Source organism: Choloepus didactylus, chromosome 12 (genome assembly GCF_015220235.1).
Source record: "Choloepus didactylus isolate mChoDid1 chromosome 12, mChoDid1.pri, whole genome shotgun sequence".
In the NCBI taxonomy this organism is placed as follows: Eukaryota; Metazoa; Chordata; class Mammalia; order Pilosa; family Megalonychidae; genus Choloepus; species Choloepus didactylus.
The window spans coordinates 90,369,808-90,387,722 of record NC_051318.1 but is presented as its reverse complement, the minus strand read 5'-3'; the positions used below and the strand labels follow the sequence as shown (position 1 = coordinate 90,387,722).

The following is a 17,915-nucleotide window of genomic DNA, read 5'->3' as shown; positions in this document are numbered from 1 at the left end:
AATCCAGCTTTTATGATTTATTGTTATTAAAGAAATAGAAATATATTTTCCTTTTCTGTAATCTCTCATTGCAAATATTTAACTTCATTTTATAATAACTTATAGATACAGATATAAAACAAATTTGGGTAAATAAAATGTCTCACTGAGTTGGTAATGGTAGATCTGGTCTTCAGAGCTTAAATCTTTGAGTGGATTGATCCCATTGAAAGCAATGCATCTGAAGTAATTGTTTTCAGCAGCATACAATTCTTTTTTAATGTGTCATTGGATTGTAGCAATTAGGCTCTTGAAAGGAAACCACAAAATAGAAATTTGAATGAGAAAAATAAGCTAAACCTTTTAGAATTAAGGTTATTATTTTGACCTCAATTTGGTTTGCTATATTATTTAAAGAAAGGGAGAAAGAGATTAAATGTCTTTAGACTCAGAGCAACTCTGTATCTTCTGAATTTCGTTATTCAATTATTTCACATATATCCTGATGAGAGAGCAAAATTCTTAGCTGTCAGAGGTCAGAAAATACTGTTTTGTCCAGTGGGTCCATGAATTCAATCTCTTCATGTAGAAAGATAGCAAAAACAATCAAAGAATTAAATGGCTGACAGGTGGGAGCAGATCATTTCCCACTGATGTGCAGCATGACACCTTTTCCCTTCAGAAGTAAAAGTGGCAAACTAATGTGTGACATTGGGTCAGTAAGTAGTCAACCCCAGAGAGCAGGTCTTGGCACATCAGCCAAAACAGAAGACAGTCCTTGCCAGGGCCCCTCAACAATGGAGTTTACAAAGGTTTGACCTCAGGATGTGACAAGGTGTAGAGTGGAGCTAGCTCCATGGAGGCAAGGACTCCGCAAGGCAGAGCTAAGAGAGTTCTGCTTGATTCCCAGCTCAAAACTGGAGCTGTGGCAATGCTATTTTGTGGCTCCCTTTCAAGAGCCTAATTGCTAGATGTCAGGAATAATGTAGGAACACTTTGGTCCCTTGTCATAGAGTTTTGAACTCTCTGCCTTTCCTTCAACTTTAGATTTCTTCCTGCTTTGGCCCCAAATCAAGTAAAAGAAATAACAGAATGGTCACGTCTCCTTCAGTTCTGGAGGATTGTGCACCATGAACCAATGATGAAGAGTATGAAAATTGGGCAGAGATATACCAGCTGGCTTCTTCTGTGCTCGTGACCCATCCTCAAGCACCCTCTCAGAAGTCCATCTTTGTTTGCTCAAGCTCAACCCTGTTGTTTAGGAAGAATCAGGAGGGTGTGGCCCACCCCTCTCCCCATTGGTTTAGAAGTCTGAGGAGGTAAAATAGACAGAAACAGGGAGTGGTCATGAAGTCTAAACTTCCACCTCTCTGTAGTTATACTCCTGGATTTAAAGGTCACTAAATGTTTAACCACCCACCCTAAAATGGTATGAGGGGTTGGTTATGCCTGCCATAACTTTTGGATTGCCACCAGGGGTGGGGATTTGAAACAAATTAAGGATGCTCTTGGCAACTTTTAGATAGTAACAAGATATGGCTGTCTTCAATATGTGGTGATTGAGGTATCATTTAGCTTGTCCCATTATGAAGAAATGTCAGCGTCTATTTTTCTTTGGTACTTGATTAATGGAAGGCAATATGAGACTGTATGAAGATTCCCATCTATTTAAGGACTGCCTTTGAAGTTGTTAAACAATTTGACTTGCTAGAGCAGTAGCTCTAGAATTTCAGTAGTAGAACAGGAAAGATACATGCTATCAACTAAGACAAAAGTTAGTACACCTTAGCAGTAATTCTGGAATTTGCATTTCTTTGGTTCAGCAAGAAAAGGACATTCTCTCTAGGACTTTGGGGTGGGATTAAGGAGAAGAAAAGTGCACTAATTGAGTAATCCAGTGTCTATTTTATCCCTGGTCGAGGAAAGATTGTCCTTCCTAGGAAAGAAGGGCATGGTTAGGCCTCATGCTGAAGGAACATTTAGAATTTGTAGCAAATCCTAATGACAATATGTACTTATATCATACTGTTATCCAGAAATCAAGGCAATCAATGAAAAATTATTGCATCATATCATCTTAGCCATGTGCTATATTTCCCAAACTCTCACTGGAATTCAGGTAACAATGGTAATTTAATGACCTTACCCTAAATAATAATTTAGGTTTATTATATGATATTATTTGGTTGCTTCTTTCTTCCCTCCCCACCTCCCACAAAAGGTAGCCCTTCACTGAGAAAACTGTTACCCGCCAAGGAGATTTTAATGTTATGGGTTAAAATGAGGTTGTAACAGAATCCTGCCTCCTAGAGATTCAAATATTCTAACTCTTACATAGTCATAGGTATCATGAAAATTCCCCTGGTTTGCTTTGCAAAAGTAACTTGAGCCTTCCTGAGGAACTGACATGTTGGTTCTTGGAGCAACTAAAATGACATTAACTTGGGAGGGTCCCTGGGCATTTCCTTCCAGACATATTATCTGACCCAACCCATGCACTTCCTGTTCTAGTATCCAGCCCTGTCCTGCATAATGGCTGTGTGACATCTCGCAAAGGTAGGGGAGCTATTAGACTATAACCTACATTTTAGTTTGCATAACAACTCTCCTTGCCCAACCTTCCCTTAAAACTTTAACTGGATGCAACTTCCTTCCTGAGCTGAACTATTGTGCTGGTTATGTTATTCTGTCTTCTTTCTCATTCCTCATTACTCACTATCAGATCTCAGTAGATGAAGTGATAGAGGCTTTGGGGAATTTTAATGATGGGAACTACAAGCTATGAAAATATTGACTCATAGGTTTTTCAAACATTGAAATAGGTACAAGACCTTGCCTCTTTCTATCCTGCTCTGTGAAATGTCCTGGTATTGCATAAGAATCATATTATAGACGAGTGTTTCTCCAAATCTAGCATATTGCATGCCTGAAAATCACTTGGAGAACTTACTAAAACAGACTGCTGGGCCCCACCCCCCGAGTGGCTGATTCAGTAGGTTTGGGGATGGGGCCCAAGGATTTGCATTTCTGACAAATTTATTGGTAATGCTGAGGCTGCTGGTCCGAGGACCCCATATTGAGAACCCAGTTACAGTACAAGAGACAGATACCTGTGAGGTGGGGCGAGGGTGACTAACTCATCCTGGTCTACCTGGGACTTCCCCAGTTTTTACACTGGAAGTCCCATGGCCAGGAACTCCCCAAGTCCCTGGCAAACTAGGACAGTGGGTCACCCTAGGTGACACCAACAAATGTTTTTAGTTTAAATACACATTGTGTAGTCCTTAATATTTCTGAAAAACATTTTCAAGAATGCTGTATTATTATGTTATACTTAGGTGATGAAAGGAATTTCCAAATCACCAGGTTTAAGATTCCCCATATATCTAGTATTCGTATTTCTGAAAATATAAATGGCCTCACGATATCCAGTAATAACAGTACTGAGCAGTTACCAAGGCTCTAAAGCGCTGTGTGGCACTTAGCATGTATTATGTTTAATTCCTACAGCTTAACAATATAGCTTATTAGTAATTACACTTAATATGGATGGAAAGCTGAAAGCTCACGGTGGTTACAGGTGACATAGCTAGTTCCTCTGCAATGGGGATTTGAGTCCAGATACCCTGGATCCAAAGCTTGCGTTCTTTCCTGTATGATGATCTGAGAGGATATTTGTTATTCCTAAGGCTTAGCAGTTGCCCTACAGATGTGATAGGCCACTTATAGCTACAGATATTCCAGGCCAGTCTTATGGGGGCTGATTACTGAAAATGGACTGATTCTGAAATTATAGTTCCTGTTACTGAGTAAATACTGGTGTCTGATAATAGGGCACAGGGATTCTGCAGACAGCTTTAGAAAAAACTAGGAGAAGCAGAAAAAGCCAGTTATTCTTTCTAAAATTAAAAAAAAAAGTTATGTTGTCAAAAGCAATTTAATTTTAATATAAAATTCTTTCACATACATAAGGCAAATCAATACAGAATAAAATTTATACGAACACACTTAGCTCTAATGTGATCTGTTTATCACATTTCAACTGTAAGCCATTACTTGTTGTAAAGTAGACCAAGTGTTCTTTCTTTTCCCCTCCTGGCTCACCTTTAATTCACCACCTGCATCTTTCTAATCCCAAGCAAGCCCTAGACATTTATCCTCTCCATGGCACCGCCAGTAGCTGGGGATTAAATTCCCTCTGCTGTTTTCCTTACTCTCCCTCCAATGGGAAAAGTATTGAAGGTTTTGTATTTTCACCTGTTCAGTCTCAGGAATAGCTCATCCTTTCTCTGAAAGAGAGCTGTTTCTGCATCTTGGAAAGTTCCTGACTATTTTTTCCTATTCTCTGATCTGTTCTTTTCAAGGTCAGACTAGAGGGGGAAAAAAGACCTTGTCAAAATAGTTTCTTCCCACTCCCCACCCCCGCCATTTTTTTCATCCTTGATAATTTTCTTCCAATCAGGAAAATTACCTCTTCAACTGACTAACCTCATTCAGTGAATTTCCTCCCCATTCCTTTAACAAAGCCTAATAAGCATTGAATCAATTCTTTGCTTTATCTGTCAATTTTGTGACTCAAAATGGGCTATCTTTTTGTTTTGGTCACATTACATACTTTTGAGTTAGGCAGAAATGTTTTTGAGAATTTGATGTGATAATTTCCTCTCCAAGGATATTCTCAGTTCTTAGCATCCTTTCAGGTTTATGTGAAATCACAGTCCACGCTCATTATGAGGCCCACCTTCCCTTCTTTCCTGATTTCCATGAAACAGAATTACTTACATAGTTTAGTTTTGTTTCTCACTATAAGAAAATAAAAGTTATGAAGGCAGAAAGTCTCCAAGATTTCTAGTATCTCTGAACAAGCACATAGCAAAATTGCATTGTCCCAGGCTCAGAAAGTAGCAAACACATTCTTCCTTCTGTAGGCCCATATTTAAAAGTCAAATGTCTTGAACCAGACACCAGGCAAAAAGATGTTTATTTGCTTTTATTGTTTTCATAATCAAATGAGAAGGATTTTTAATAGATAATAGAGTAAACAATTACTTAATATGTGTCTCAGAAACAAAGTAAAAGTGTCCTATCATTAGCATTTCAAATTAAGATAATTGTGGAAACTGTAAGAAATGACCAAACAGATTTTTTTTAAATGCAAAATGCCTTTTGCTGTTTGCTCATAAGATCAAGTTCTCCCTTTTTGGCAAAGACGGGGGATGATATTTTAAACTCGGAACTAAACCAGATAAAAGTTGCTGGTGGTTTCTTCCTCTTTAGGGTGTGAACCAGCAGAGTCCCCGCCAGGCCTTGGGCCTTCTGCGGGTTATTTCCTGACCCGGAGCGAGGGCTGTGGAGGGACACCAGGCTACTTTGACATCTTTGTTTCAGAGCACCAAGGACACAGCCTTCCTTTTGAGTTCCTGGTTGGCAAGTTCCAAGGAATATAATTGCTTAGCTAGTAACCCCTCTCAATACTGTCCCAAAGGGTCCTAATAGCAGCCAGAAGTTGGCCAATTGGGTTTGCAACAAATGCAATTTCCCCCCAATACTTCTTCTGAACCCTACCTTTTTCCAGAAAGCTAGCAATTGCTACTGAGATTTTGTTTATTGCCAACCTTTGAGCAGCATGCAGAAACAGAATTTCAATTAGGATGCCAATTTGGTGATGTTTGTTTAATCATTAACATACTACATTTCCTGGGTTGAATAGCTGAAGGTTAACCAGAAAGGTAGTGTAGGGGTAGCTACAAACACAAATTAAAGAAATAGACTGATTGATAATTTAATTTCCAAACTACACCCAGAAAATTTGGGATTATTTAATCTGATGTGGGCTAAAGTTTGCATTTCATTATCTGAGAAGGAATGTTTTGCTAAGCAAATCAATAGTATAAACTTAGTTAAATAATGCAGTCTGACTTATGGAAAAGAATAAGGTAAAACTATTTTCTCTTTTTTGATGCTTAGTTTTTATAGATCTTGAATGAATGAAGGAGAATATAGCATTTTATTTAACAGTGAAAGCTTCTTTTTTTTTTCATGTAGTGATTGAAATAATTTTCTTACATGATATCAAGAGGATGAAATATCAAGCTTAGAAAGACCCACAGTAGACTGCCAGGAGTTTTGGTTTGACATTTTACTTCTCAATCTAGCTTTTTTAGCTTTATACTTTTTAATTAACTTTTGTTATATTTTTGGTATTGATATAGTTCTTTTATGATTCTAGGTAATTTGATGAAAAAAGCATCAAATCTAGTATAAGTATAACTAAGAATGATTTTACTATGGTATAGTATGTCCTTGAATTGATAGTACAATATCAAACTTTTTTTCTCTACATTAAAGACGTTTCCCTTTGCATTTCAGCTAATGTAATTTTCTTTTAGGGGAGCCAAAAGGCAAAAAGAAATCATTTTCCAGTTTAAACAGCAGGACACTTCATACAAAAGACCCGAGGTGAGAAGCTGTGAGAGGAGCTGGCTGCAGGCAGGAGCCAAGCAACTCACACACCAGCCACCAAGGCCCCACTGCTGGCAAGAAGTAATGTCAGCTGGTCTTCAGTGCAAGACCATGGACAGAATTTCACTTGCATCTGATTTGGCCAAAAAAAAAAAAACATATAGAACAAATATTGGCTAAGCACTGGGTGACCATGCAGTTGTCCAAATTGGCACACTTCTGAGAATGAAAGAAGGTGATATTAGTTATTATGCCAGGACAAAAGGTGTAAACCAGCCTATTCCAGGCAAATTAAGACTTATAGTCACCCAGTTAAGAGCCATCTGGAGCTGTACAGTTTTCACATCATAAAAATTTAGAGCAGAGGGAATCATCTACTGACACCTTCATTTTCCATGTGAGGTATGTTAAAATAAAATAGTAGAGAAGATAACATTTATAGGAATTTATTTGAGCAGTTTATGATACATGAATCTGGCAGCATCCAAACTACATGTGGAAAAGAGCTCTGCGGAGGAAGTGGAAAGGGGTAGCTGATACAGGACAAGCTCAGAAGCAAGTGAGGAGCTATCTGGATTGCCTGACATTATGTTTCTGTTTTTCATAGGCAGATCTTACAGAGTGGAGAGCAGCTAAATGTTGATAAGTGTGGTTTGCTTGTCCATTCTGTTCAGCTCTCGCCATTGGACCAAAACTGGCTGAGCACCGTCTTCAGTTCTGTAGGGTGTGTTCCATTGTTCCATTTTCCTGGAAAGCCCCTGCAGACCCATTATTTGTGTCTTCTGGAAAATCCTTTCCCAGAAAGGGACACTCCCAGCAATGTCCAATGCAGGCAACCATTTTATTTTACTTAACTGGCAGCTAAGGTTGTGAAGGGAAATTTCTCAAGGCATGGCAGCAAATTACTGGCAGAATTAAGCTTAGAACTAGAATTTCCTGCTCCCAGCTCAGTGTTTTTCTAGTGTGCCACATATTTGTATAGTTTATTCTCTCCAAAGCTTGGTCACAACCTCATGTAACTCCAAGTCACCCCAGGCCACACCATCTGGGAGTATAATCTAAAGTCACAGCAACAAAAACAAATAGCATTTTCCTGTTTCTTTCTCTATGTGACATTTCAGAAATCCCACTTCTACTTTAAAGTCCTGTTAGACAATTTCAAGGAGTTTCCTGAGGTCAGCTCATGTTAGTTCATAGGTTGTGAGGAATCCACCATTTCCCTCTATCTCCACCTTCAACCAAGAGCTGAGATCTAGTGTCAGAGTCGGGTTCTAATCCCTGACCAAGTATTATGATTTCAAGCACAATAGCTAACCTCTCTAGGCCTAGAATTTCTCTAGGCCTATATTTCTGTAACAGAAATACTTACTTTATAGGATCATGACTATTAAATGAAGTATATATAAAGATCTTAGCCAGTACATGGCAGGGAATCACTCTATAAATGTCAACTGTCATCATTCTTGTCTAGTTGTTAAGCTAGGCCCCTGCCAAGACCTAAGACACTTCCCACAACTGCTGAACACTCTGGTGCTACCCACTGCTGATATCAAGCAAAGGTGATAATTCCTTCTCCAAGTCAAAACATCAGTCTGGTCTAGCCTGTTGATCAAGCCTTATATCCCCAGTATGAAATGGATTCTGAATTTTCCCGAGAGGGTCCACCATCCACCAGGATGGACTCTGGGTGAGCCCACTCCCCAGGTTCTCTAGGGTCAAACACAACTGAATCCTTAGGTGAACATTGTGCGCATTCTAAATGAGACATACCCTGTCCACCCACCCCCCACCCACCACTCGTAGGCCTCAGAGCTCTGCATTTGACCCTCACAAGGTGTTTATATACTATATATGCAAATGCACTGCACAAGGGAACAAATTAATGACCCATCATCAAACGAATTCCACACACACTTGAATACTTCTCAGTTTCTCATAAAAAAAGATCTACCTTGATTTTCATTCCCTGCTTTTTTTGTTTCTCCAGTTCCTCCTTAGCTCTCACACCATGATGGCCTTGCATGTTCTTGTGTCCTCAGAGCATGTTCTTGAAACGGATTTAATTCCTCCTTGGCTGCTCTCAGATCTTTCTCTTTCCCTGTCCTTTTTGACTCTTCAATTTCTGGCTGATTCAGAGTCTCAAGTTCCAATTACTCCCTCCTCCAGCAGATCCCCTTCTTGTGGGTCTTTCTATAACTGCACTTGTTGTTCTCTTCTGGCTGTCTTAACTTCCAAGAACTGCCTCCTCCCCATGCCTTTCCTCCCATGTGGTCCTTGGATGAGGTTGTTTTCTCTGGGGCAGGCCCAGACTGTCGCCTTTCCTCAGCAGGGGGTTGTCTTCTCCCTGCTGTTTTCTTCCTGTGCTTTTTGTTAAGCCCTAGTTGCTTTTTCAGTTTCCCACTTCCCTTTCCTCCCTTATCTGAAATCCATCACCCTTGACTCATGATTTGTAGGTTTGGATTTTGCAAAAATTGACTTGTCTTAAAATAGCTTGTACTTGAACACTCTGTATGCATCCCATGTAGAACAGCTTATTATAATGTGAATTTGGATCCACTGTAGGTCAAATCCCGCCCTCTAAACTGCAACTCCACACAGCCCAGTTTGTTGGGATTACCTTCGAGGTGAGTGCCCTTAGATTTGTCTTCCAATAGCAGCTTCATAAAGAGTTGAGGCCGACATTTGCAGCAGAGGAGTGTTGAATATTGTGTCCACACATTAAATTGCTCTATGACTTAGGTGCTGTTATCCTTGCCACTTCCACATCCCCTGCCCTATCTCACCTGCCCACCCCCCAGCTACTCTTCTGCAGCTGCCCTCACTAGGGTTACCACATACTTCCTATCAAAACCCATCCAATGACCTCACTTCAAGTCCCATTCTCCTTACATTCTCAGCACAGTCCGACCTTTTTCATTCTTTCCTTCAACAAACAGTGAGTGTTTTCTCCATACAAAACACTGTTCTGGGCATGTAGGATAGAGCAACAAATAGATAGAGATCCCTGCCCTCATGAAGGTTATATTTTAGGTGGCGGTGGTGATGGGGTGACAGGCATTAAACGACATACATATTAGGTGAGTAAATTAGCTAGTATATTGAAAGGTGATAGGTGCTAGAGAAAAAAGGAAAAGTAGAGCAGAGAAAGGAAGTCAGTGATGTTCAGGTAGAGGGAATGTTGCTGTGCTTTCAAAAGAGTGGTCAAGTAGACTTCATTGAGAAGGTGACAATGGAGAAGAGACTGGAAGTACGTGAGAGAGGAGGCCATGTGGGTATGTAGGGAGAGCGTGCCAGATAGAGGATCAGCCAGTGCTAAGGTCCTAAGGTGGGGCATGCATGCCTGTGTGTTCAAGGAAGAGCAAAGAGGCCTGTGTGCTGGACAGGAGGGAGGGAGGGTCATAGGTAACAAGGTTAGAGAGATAATGGGGCAACAGGCCATCTAAGACCTGAGAACCACTGTTGACCGCATGCTCCGCCCACCCATCCAGAGTTGGTTTTCCCTGATTCTCTTTTCTTATCCTTCTCTACTCTTTCACCATCTTTTTTTTTTTTTTTTTTTTTTTTTTTTTTAATCACATCTACTTTCTTGGCTTCTACCATATGACAAATTCCCAAAACTTTCCTCAAGGTACATCTGTCTCCAACATACCATTTCTAACTTGGTGTCTTACCAGCCTCTCAGACTCAATGTGTAACAAATCAGCTGTCTCTCGAGACAGTAATTCTTGGGGTCTTTACAATTTCCATTAATGAAAACTTGATATCCCTGCTCACTCATGTATAAAATCCCATAGTTGACATCATACTCCTTGTCTAAGCAGTTTCTAAGTGCTCTCAAATCTATCTCCAAAAAAGAAAACTTCATGTGAGGATCATATGTCTAAGAGAACCATAATTTTAACTAGAGTTCACCAAGTCACTGGTTGACTTTTATAATATTGTCACATATGCTAACTAGAATGCTTTGCTATCAATAATATTTTTGTATTGAGCCCAATAACTCAGTAATTAATTTTGTTTTATGCTAGGTTTATTCAAAAAGTTTATAACTAAGGGTCAATTCCAAGGTCAATTCCAAAGTAGTCATGGTTTTGTAAAAACTGACAGAATAGTGGGACCTGGGTTGCCAGTTCTTTTTGTTGCAGAAAATTCAGGACCCTGCTCTTTGCTGAGTCTTCTGTCATATTTGTTTATTGGATCTAGGCTGCTTTGCAGCTCTGACCTAGCATTATAATCCAGCCACTTATCATAGATCCACTTGAGAAAGAATCAAACAATGAAAGAATTCCCTGGAAATAATTCATTAGGGAACGCTTTGCCATCCACCCTCCAACCTATTGAAACAGTAGATGGCTTACAAGTCTGCTTAACTGACAACTAGTTTCCACTGCCTCGGTTCAGTTTTTAACTGCAAAGTCCATCTTTCTCCCACATTCCTACCTCAAGCCAAAGAGTGCAGGAGGCTTTACTTTTCTCCAGGCTTTGTTATTTTCTGTGGCACTTCTTTTGCAATAGCAAGTCCAGGGTTTTCCTCTTCGCCGCGTATCTTTCCCACTCTCTCCCTCCCTCCTTCTCTCTGCCCAATGAAGCCATAACATAGCCCACGTTGGGTTGAGCAAGATGCAGTTAAAGCACAGCTGCTCTCTCTTGACAATTGAGTGTCATTGCTCCTTCTTAGGGGTACCTGTGCCAGTTTGAATCTATTATATACCCCAGAAAAGCCGTTTTCTTTTAATCCAATCTTGTGGGTGCCAACCTATTGTGGATGGGAACTTTGATTAGATTGTTGCCATGGAGTTGTGACCCTGCCCATCCAAGATAGGTCTTAATTAGTTTACTGACATATTCTATGAGAGGATAAAAGGCAGAGACATTTTGAAGAGAGCTCAGAGACACTTAGAGACAAAACACCCAGAGACATTTTGGAGAAAGCCATTTTGAAAACAGAGCCCGGGAGAGAAGGACCGGCAGATGTTTCCAGGTGTCTTCCCATGTGACAGAGGAGCCCCAGATGCCATTGGCCCTTTTTCAGTGAAGGTATCCTCTTGCTGATGCCTTAGTTTGACACTTTTATGGCCTTAGAACTGTAAATTTATTACCTAATAAACCCCGTCTCTCTAAAAGCCAATCCATTTCTGGTATTTTGCATTTTGGCAGCTTTAGCAAACCAGAGCACTACCCTTCTTGAAGCATGTAAGAAATGTCCTTTTTCTATTTGCATAAGTTTCCATTCTCCTTTCTTAGAGTGAATATTCTCTAACTGTAGGAGACACACGCTTTGACTCTGCTATTTTGCCAGGGATTCAAAACCAACATTTGGACAAGTCTGCAACAGTGTCTGTGCACTAGTAAAGGCAGGCAGAGTGGGAAGGGCCCTGAACCCATTTGGACAAGTGGATGGGCTCATTCGCATCTGAGAAGTCCTAACGTTAGGGTTAAGGGAGTGGAGGGATCTGGTGACAGTTCTGAGGCCCTCATGGAGGAAGAAGGTGAGAGTAAGAGGAGAGGAAAGGGCAGAGTTTAGACAGAAATAAGGCAGCAGGGTTTTCTTCCTTCTTGCAGAGCTTCCAAACATCTCACAAAGCATCTCTGCACTTCAGAAAGGCTTTTTAAGCTCATTGTCCTTTTCCAACTTCAAACAGTGAGATCAGGAACCATTGGTGTTGATATTAATGAAATATCCATGAAGTCCTTGGGGCCCAGCACAAAAGGCCACCTCAAATAAATGAAGAGTCCAGTTTATTTGGGCTGGAGTCTCTTTAGTAAAATTTTTGAGAGGCTCTGATTCTGAACTAATGGCCCTGGGCTGGCTGTGTCTGCTGTGTGTTAACTTTTTAAGCACCCCTCCAACACATTTGTCTGAGGCTTGAGATACTCCATTAAAGCTGCTGTGAATTTAAGGCTCAGGGAATTCTCTGGGGGCCTCACTGTCTGAACTTGGAACCTCCTCACACGTTGGTTCCATCCAGCTCCTACTCGAGTAGGTTTCCCAATTTGGCACCCCTTTCCTGTGTCGTCCCATTTGCAATTTGTAATTGGGTTTTGAACAGGTATTATTGTCTGCAATCCCTCTGGGAAACTGACTCATGTAATTGCCTCTAGGCTCCATCCTCTGCTTTCATGAGGAGGTTCCCCAAGACACCAACAGGCAGGCAGGAAGTATGGAACGATAACATGTTCTGTAAGCATAATGTGATCTGATAAATGGGTGGCAAAATGTCCCAGAGGAGAAGTCAGTACATAAAACTGAAATTCATCTAAACTTGGGTAGTATACATTTGATACAGGCAAAAACCTTGAGAATACGTAGTTTAATCATCCTTCAAGGGTCTGACAGATAGTGATACCGACTGAAATTAGGAAAACCACATTGACCAATCTGATTAGCAAATATTAGTTTACACATTCAGTGAAAAAATATTCAGTTCAAGTGAACAAACAATGTATGTTTCTTTGTAGACTTTATTTTAAAAAAATTATCTTGTCAATTTGGCCAAAATATGTAAGTTTCATTATGCATATGGACATATTCTGGAAAGGTTTGGTCCTTCAGTCTGCTCTGTCTGCCAAGGGATTTTCTGGGTGGTTTAGGCTGTGTCATTTGTCATTGACCATAGCCTTTAAATTGCTCCCATCTTAAGGAGAAGGAGAATGATGGGAAAAGTTCAAAGGGAGAAGTTTCTGGAAATTGTGTAAAACTTTTATCTAACTCCTGGAACCATACTCTCATTCTCTGCTGACCTGGACTGGGAAGTCAAGTGTGTGGATGTCTTGGGAGGCCAACAGTGCCAGGTGCCCCCAGGGCCTTGGAGGTGTAAGTATGGGTGGACTCAACTCCCACAGAGCTGGGACTGAACTCACTGTCCAGATGGCTGCAATAAAACCCTCCCTTCACATAAAAGGAACAGAATTTTAAAGCAGCCCTCCTATGTCCAGTCTTTTCCCAGGCAAGCATGGGAAATCAAGTCTGAGTCACCCACTAAACCCAAACTACGATTTTCACTCAACAGTGTCAGCTGTTACGTGACGCCCTGTGGTGACGTCTGGACCTTTTGGCCAGAGTTCCAGTCATTTGCTGATGACCATTAACAGAGTGAGTGAGACATGATTATTAACAAGTTTCAGTTTAAGGTAATGAATGGTGCCATAGTCATCTTGCCCGTTCCCCACAGAATGATCAAAGGGCAGTAACTAAAAATTGGTGACCAAACACAGCTCCCACCCACATCTTTCTCATCTCCATCTTTCCAGAAATAGGATTTAATTAAAGAGCTTTTGATGCCACTATATAAACACAATTTGGCAGAAGTAGCACTTTAAAAACCAAGACGTTTTTTAAAAGGGCTTTTGTTAAAAACATCAAGCTGGCTTTTTCCCCTAGTGATGTGCTTGTGTTTTACACCCATGGATCACCCAGGCTTTCCGAGGCCCAGGATTCTTAGAGAGTCCCAGAAATGTGGCAAAGCCCTTCGGAGTGGAAGCCCATAGAAAGGTCTGCGTCTGTTTTATGGCTCTCATCTGCCCTAGGCACCAGGGAATGAGTAAGAAGGGGCCAGACACCCCATGTTTTTCCCAGACCAGGATTCAGGAACCCCTGGGGTGCTTGGCAGTAGATGGGTCTTTTCAGCCAGTTTCCCTGAGGTTAGACTTATTGTCCTAGGCTGGCTGCCCCTTCTACTTCCGCCACGCCTGTTTGTTTTTTTGGTGAATAAAGCCTTCCCCTCAGTGCTTCTCATGTTTCTAGATCCCAGCACAACACATCTGCTGACTGCTGGGAAGTGTTTTTTATGCCACGCTGACCGATCAGGTCAGTAATCACAGTCCGGGAACCAGAGTAATCTGTGAGTCTGAGAGCAGTTAAATTTTTCTTAATAAGGTTTCACAATAAGTGGAAATGTGAAGACAAGGTCTGTCTCACCTAGTAAGTTGAAAATGCAGGCAAAAGCAATTTCTACCCCAGCGTGTGGGATGATTGGTTCAGGTTTTCCATTTTGTGTATTATTTAAATGTGTTCTACCAAAGGCAAATGCTTGTGTTCTCTCAGTGCATCGTTATCATCAAACCTTGGAGTAACCACAGAAGCAATTTGACAATATGTGTCAAAGTCTATAAAATTTGCAGGTGTTTGTTCAAGTGATTCCATTTCTTGAAGTTTGTTGAAATTTCTCCTCAGGAAATAACCACCATAAACAAAGATTTCGATAACCCAACAATCATCAAGAAACAGACAGTAGGAGAAGTAGAAGTAACCGTTAATCCATGCTACCGAATGCTATGCAGCCATTAAAAACCGTATCGTTAAAGAATTTTAATGGCATGAAAATATTCCACATCACAAAAAGAGAAAAGGTGTGTGTGTGCAGAGAGAGAGGCAGAGAGAGAGAGAGACAGAAAGTTAGGGGGAGAGGGACGGAGAGGTGAGAGAAGAAAAGAATGACTTGTGGAAGTATAGGCAAGTCCTCATCTGAGGTGAGGGGAACCACTCAGAATGTTAAGATGGAGCACATGATGATAACAATGGTATCAAACTTTGGCCAGAGTCTTGAAATTCTTCTGAGGACTTACCTGTCTGCTCAGTTGGTAAGCTACTCTAGAAAATTTTATCGTTCTGAGAAGCAAGCGAAGGCAGTAAATATTTGCACATGAAATTTTGAGCAAATGGAGGCCGCTTACATCTGCCCAGACTTGCCAGCTTCCTGACAGAGCTTTATTTACAGGCTTCTTCACACTCAGCTTTAATTGAAAATCAATGCGAATGAAGATTCCCTCATCTATGAGCTTTCTTACAATGATGGCATTCTGCCTCTTCTCTCCTTCATAGACACACTTCTTGAAGGAATAGATTCAAGGTGTCAGCTTCCTCATAACCTGTTCTCTCCTCCGTCCACTGAAATCAGGCTTCAGTCCCACTACATCGTTGAAAATGCTTTGGCAAAAGTCATCACATGGCTTCCAAAAAATTCAAAAGTCATCACATGGCCATGTCGAGTGGACTCTTCCGTGTTTTCAACTACTTTCATCTACATTTAGTCATGATATTCAGGGACATCTAACCATCTGTGTGGAAATTTTCCCTAAAACTCAAAAAACATCATTTTTCACCTGGGTTTCCTTCTATCAGTCTTCTATCTTCTTTGTGTCCTTTGCTAAAGCCTCTTACTAGGTCTGACCCTTTCCACTGATCTCCTGGAAAACGTCCCTTTATCTTTCAAGACTCTGCCCAAAGTTTGATACCACTGTGAAGTCTTGACCAACTCGGGTTACATGCCTGCCTCCCCAGAGGTGGATTCACCTGGAAGTTAATAAAACTTAAGTTTCAGGGCCCATCTTTTGCAAAGGCCCCTTCCAAGGCTTTGGGTCTCATGTGTCCATGAGGTCATAGATCTTTGTAAAATTTGCAGCTGTAATATGTTTTCATGGTAATTTACTTAGTCTACTGTTTCTTTCTACTCTGACATCCCTTCTTTGCACACATCTCCTCATGTTGGGTAACCTTGGTGGGGCTAAGGGCATTTTGGAGATCCAGCTCAAGGAGAGTGGAATTGGATTTAATGGAATGTATTTATGTGGTTCATAATCGTGTCTATGTATAGGTAAGTTATGCTAACTGTCCTGGTGTAGGAATGGCTTCCAGGAACATTTCTCCTGCCCATGGTGCTAAATCACCCAGCCCAGTGACACACAAGGGTAGGCAAAACTACATCACAATAAAAATGGCCTGAGGTACCCAGCACTGGGCTTGAAATGTACAAAAATATCTTCTAATCTTCAGATATATAAAATTGCATGTGGATGATTCAGCCCTCATGCTAGTGAGAACTACCAATAACAAAAATAGTTTTCAATGAGCCATGCTGGGAGAAAGCATTATCTTTCTTGTCTCCCTGAAGAAAATTGTATTACAAGGTGATCAAAGAGCAAAAGATGTGGAAAAAAATGAAAGGGATATTTGCTAGGCAGTTCATTAAAAAAAATATTTTAACGTTATTTTTTAGATTTTGGGATGCTTGTGGTATTTGTCAGCTTTTTGAAATTTGAAATTTGTTATAATTTCTTTTCTCATTTTAAGCAAAATTTCTTTGATACTTAATGCTGTATTTTTTGTATTTTGTATCTTTCTTCTTTTTAGAAGCCCCTCAAATTACATCAACTTCAAGCTTCTCAAATCTGGATGACTCCTGGCTTCCCCCACAGACCCTGAATCAAAGCCTCCCTTCTTCGTCTTTTAGCCCCATTGGTCAGCACAGACCAGATGCCCAGTGCAAGCTCAATAAATACCTGTTGGAAAATATATCATCCCTAAGCCTCATGATGTCACACTATGGGTTCACTTTATTTTAATGCAATCTGAGGGTGAGACTAAAGGCACTGAGGAATGCTCCAAAGCCAATTACAACTCAGTGGGGCCACATTCAGTTATTTGCTCACACAGTGCTTTTGCGAACTATGGTCTCATTTAATCTTCACAAGATTTTCCCAGCTCTAAATGATTGGGAGACACAATAAAGAAGAAAAATGCAGGAATTCCTCTAATTACTGTAAGTGACTCAAAGGATACAGGGCAGAAAATTAAGAAGAAATTAAAGGAAGTAATGAAAAATATCTGCTTAAGACCCTTTGAAATAGTAGACTTCCCATTCCTTCTCTGAAGAGACCACCCAACTATTAGAAGCCGAGTCAGAACTTAAAACCTTCTCTTCATACATCGAATGCTTTACTTTGTCTTGGAGGCCTTGCTGTTTGAGGGGACAGGCTCTACCCAGAGACTCAAATTACAAAGAAATCAGCCGGTTGCTGATTCTGCAGGAATATACACCCAAGTCTGGCTTTTTCCAGTTCCTGTCTCCTTCTTGTCCCTGTTCTGGAGATAATCTTTCCTGTGGGACTCCAGATACACTCTCCTTAGTTTGAATTTAATACTAATCCCTTTCTGAATCATTGTTACTTTTGGGCTTTATGATCAGAACCTATGACCTCACCTCAACCTTGACCTCCACCCAGTTTAAGTTCTTTCTTTGATGATTCATCTTTTCTCCTTGAGATTCTAGTGATCACAGAGATGCAGTCCTATTCGTTTATCCTTTTATGGTGTTCATCTGGCACTTTCATCATCAGGCCTTTACCTCAGTGTACAGACACTAAAAGCAAATTTCCTGGAAGTAATTCATGTTTCTCTGCCATCTAGATCCTGTAGTTCAATCCCGCTCCCCCCATCCACCCATTCCATTATTCAGCTTTGAAATAAATATAAAACTGGCATCCCCAAACCCATCACATGTCTACAGGCCACTCATCCTCTCTACCCTGCTATACGAGATAGAGAATGCAAGCACCAACCCAAGATTCACAAACAAAGGGAAAGACCTGGAAAACACAGTTTATGAAGCCAATGAAAGTTAACATAAGATAATCAGGATAAATAAAAGAAAAAGGAGGGCATGAAGAAACCAGCCATGAAGCAAATAGAACTCTCA

The 17,915-nt window shown here is 40.6% G+C and overlaps 1 long non-coding RNA gene across 1 annotated transcript; it reads left to right on the top strand.

Moving 5' to 3' along the window:
* The first annotated feature begins 2,506 nt into the window (after positions 1-2,506).
* LOC119507177 lies at positions 2,507-16,840 on the top strand. Its single transcript, XR_005211153.1, has 3 exons — positions 2,507-2,535; positions 13,452-13,534; positions 16,571-16,840. It is a non-coding gene; the product is annotated as an uncharacterized LOC119507177 (long non-coding RNA).
* The last annotated feature ends 1,075 nt before the right edge of the window (positions 16,841-17,915 follow it).